A 4,151-nucleotide genomic window follows, 5' to 3' on the forward strand; every position below is an offset into this window, starting at 1 on the left:
TTGGAGGTGTCAGCTGGAGCACCTGCTACCAGAGGGCAGAGATGGGGGGAGTCTGACAAGAGAGAGTCACTAAGGGGCTGGTCCCAGCAGATAGGCTGTGCTGCTGTCGTTTTGTTCTTTTCAGAGACTCTAGAGACAGTGGGGACAGCATAATTTGCTTGTTTAGTTTTCTGTTCAATCTTTCTAAATCCTTACATAAAAACAGAACTTAGACCCCACAACCTTTGGACTAAAAAATGACACTAAATTAATTATCTTCTAAGATCCTCAAAATAGGAGTGGATGGAGACAAAGCATTGCCTCCTTTTATTTATTTTTATATCTGCGGGGAGGGGGGATTCTGCAGCTTTTATTTTTGCATGTAAACCACTGGGGGAGTTTTGACAGTGGGCACCCTAGAGATCACACTGGAGTTCTGAGGGCTCCAGACACTAGCTGGGGAGTCAGGTGACAGAAACAATGGTTCACGTGATTACAAAACTGGGAGCTCCAGCAGGGCTCCAGGTGGTCAGGCGTGGACATCTAAGGAAGCAGTGACATGGGAAGGGCAAGCACTGGGCTGGCCTTGAGCCTCTTGGATGACATCAGGGACAGAGGATCTGGTAGCTCCAGGGATCTCCAGCCTATGCTTTACTTGGCCAGGGGTTTCCTGAAGGACCTGCCAGCGAACTTGGCTTTTCTGCCCAGCTCTTCCTCGATTCTAAGGATCTGATTGTACTTGGCCAGGAGCTCAGATCAGCAAGGGGCACCAGTCTTGATATGCCCAATGCAGAGCCCCATCAACCAGGTCGGCAATGAAAGTGTCCTCAGATCGATGGGACACCATGACATCCCAGTCATTAGACTGGGCCAGCTTATACACCTACAGAGACTCAGTCGCAGAACCAATCTGGTTCACTTTGCGCAGGAGGCAGTTGCCTGCAGCCTTGGCAATCCACTTAGGGTTGGTCACTATGAGGTCATCCCCCAGCACCTGGATGCCTGTACTAGCTGTGAGCTTCTGCCAAGCATCCCAGTCATCCTGGTCAAAGGGGTCTTCAGTGGACACAGCTGCGTAGTCCTGGATGAAGGACTTGTACAGGTCAGCCAGCTGGTCAGGTGTGACGTATCAGCCGGAGTCATCTGGAGCCTTGAAATCCAGACTTGCCAGCCCTGTAGAACTCGGAGGCAGCCACATCCATGCTGATGACAACCTGGTCAGGAAAGGACAGAGGCTGAGCTGAGAGTCGTTGCTGAGCTGAGGAGGGGACCAGGTTTAAGAAGCCATGCGGGGTGATTGCTGGAGCACAAGATAAAGTCTGAAAGAGTCAGGGCAGTGTGGCCACCACACCTCCAACTCCCAGGACAGTGTCCATGATGAGAAGGAACTTATGGGGTGAAATAAACATTGAGTCCAAGGATAACAGACAAAAAAGTAGAAGAGTTTCAAGTGTGGCCAAAGCAGAAACCTCAGAGAGGGGCTGCATGTTCTTGCATAGCCCATCACCGTAGGGCAGGGCTCTGGGAAGCAGGAAAAGCCCCTCACCCTGATGGCTTGGGAAAATTATAAAATACATGGCAAGAAGTTCCAGGATTCCACCAGAAGGGGACAAAAGCGAAAGACCAGAGGAAAGACTGTCTGCTGGAATATGTCACAACCGTATGGTTCAGTTTCCAAAGAGGCCAAGATATTTAGTCAATAATACAAGGCCTGAGGGAATGACATCTGAACAGAACCTCCTAAGAAGGGCTCAGGAATCAGAGGTTAAGCCCCAGAGAAAAGGTTAAGATAAGGTTTCAGATATGAAATACTAAAGTGGAATGAGAAGTAAACGAGACAGTTCATTCCTTGCTAGAAAGCTGGAAGATGGCTTCTTGAAAATCAGGAAGACAGGGGTTGGGGACTTAGCTCAGTGGTAGAGTGCTTGCCTACCAAGCGCAAGGCCCTGGGTTCGGTCCCCAGCTCCGAAAAAAAAGAAAAAAAAAAAAAAACAGAAGCAGACAGAAAATCAGGAAGATAAGGGGCACCACAAACAGGCAGAGACGAGCCAACTGGAGATCCCAGCAGCACCGAGAGAAGAAAGCGGAAGAGGGGCGAGGCGCTGTGCATGAAAAGCCCCAAAGTTCCTAGAGAGACCGCCACCATCAAAACTGCTTACTAAAATGTGTGCTGTACGTGCAAGGAGACTGAGCGGTACCAAAGCCATTCTTGTAAAATTGCTGGGCTTTTAAAAAAAAAAAAAACAACTTTGGCCACCTAACAGGAAAATTAGATCATTAGCTTTCAAAAAATACTAACATGTTATATCATAAGAAAATAAAGCAGTATATTATGAGGCCCTATGGAAAAAGATTATCAATCTCAAAAAAGAAAAAGAAAGAGTTAGTGACCACTTCTGTCTCCAGCATTCTTTACTGCTACTGTTCCTTACCAGGGGAGGGTTCGTTATGGTTTTTTTTTTTTTTTCCCCAATGAAATCTGGTTGGTTTGTTTGTTTCCTGTTTCTACAGGATCAACTTAAACCTGTGGTTCAGACAATAAAAATAACTGAAGAAATTCAAGATGAGGAAGAATGTGTACATTAAATTAGTGAAGTACCTACAGAAGGGAGACTAAAAAAAGGCTAAAAGGAATGAGTTCTGTGTATAAAAATCATCTGCCCACGGCACTGAGATGCATAAAACCACCGAGCGGTCTGGAGAGAGGCTTCCGTAGTTAAGCACACCTACCCTGAGGGGTGGTTCTCTGCATCCCTGTTGGGCATCTCACAGCCAATAGCACTCCAGCTCCAGGTGACCTTTGCCCTCTACACACACGTCACACACACACACACACACACACACACACACACACACACACACACGCACACACACACACGCACACACAAATAAGTTAACTTCTTAACTATGAGAAACAATGAGACAAAAGCAAAAAAAAAAAATGGACCCTTCAAACTGCTCCAGTGTTTATATTAATGATGGTAACACTGAGATGAATAGCACTCCTCCGTGAGTAAGATGAATTAATAACTACCATATTATTGAGAAACATGATCCTCGATGTGCAGAAAAATGTACAGATGGAATCAGAAGAGGCTAAACAGAAATCCCTCCTGAGGGTGAGATGGAAAAAATTCACATGAACTCAGGCAGTGTACGCACATCTGGGCCACCTGGATGTATTTACACTGATGCTACCATGTGTGTTCCCCAGCTCTGTCACTAGACAAACCAAGAGACAGCTCCTGGTCCAACAGCAATGAGCTGCCTGAATGCTGAGATTTGGTGCCGAAGGTGGTTTTTTTTGTTTGTTTGTTTTTGTTTTTTTTTTTCACTAAAGGAAATTGTGGCTCATAAGAGAATGTCTGATTCCAGGACAGGATGAGAAAATGTCATCACACATATAGCAAGAGCGTTTTGAAATGTTCTCTGTTGGCGTATACTTGTGCATAACATAGAGCTTGGTAAACAGTTTCTTTCATGGATAGCATGTTCTGACCCTGTTTGCACGCATCCTGTCACCTTCCCTTTCTCCTTTGCCACTGCTTCCTCCTGCTGCTATCCTTTCTTCACGCAGGCTCTTTGCCCTCATGTTACATGTGGGAATTAATGGTTTTATATGTCTGTATAAAGTCTGGGATCCAGAAATGAGAGAAAACATGATTTTTTTTCCGGGTTTGGCATATTTGGGGTTAATATGGTGATCTCCAATTGCATCCAGCCAATGACATTTCATTCGTCTTTATGGCTGACTAAAACACCGTTGTGAAGATAATATACCACAGTCGGTGGTACTTTTAATTCAAACATAATTACAGCATTCTCCCCCATCCTATTTCTCTCTCATGTCTGCCCCACTCCACTCCCTTGCCAAAACTCACAGCTTCCCCCTCGCTTCACTGCTATTCTTATAAATACGTATAAACAAACACATGCATAAATGCAATATCCCAGTCAGTGATGCCTGATTGTATACGTTTCTAGGGGTGGCCACTTGGTATTAGACATCTAATTGGGGGCTAAGACTGGGGCAATAGTAATTCTCCTTTTCTCATCTTGGAGTAGGCACCGTGAGATTTCTCCCATCTCTGCTGAAATGTCAGCAACTTCAGGAGTTGCTCAGGTCTTAAGCAGCCATGCAGTTGAGATTTTGTGGATGCAGCTTCCCTATC

The 4,151-nt window shown here is 45.6% G+C and overlaps 1 pseudogene; it reads right to left on the minus strand.

The window, feature by feature from the left end:
• Nucleotides 1-630: 630 nt before the first annotated feature.
• Nucleotides 631-1,355, minus strand: LOC116905631 (annotated as a pseudogene).
• Nucleotides 1,356-4,151: the final 2,796 nt, after the last annotated feature.

This window comes from Rattus rattus, chromosome 7 (assembly GCF_011064425.1).
Source record: "Rattus rattus isolate New Zealand chromosome 7, Rrattus_CSIRO_v1, whole genome shotgun sequence".
Taxonomy (NCBI): Eukaryota; Metazoa; Chordata; class Mammalia; order Rodentia; family Muridae; genus Rattus; species Rattus rattus.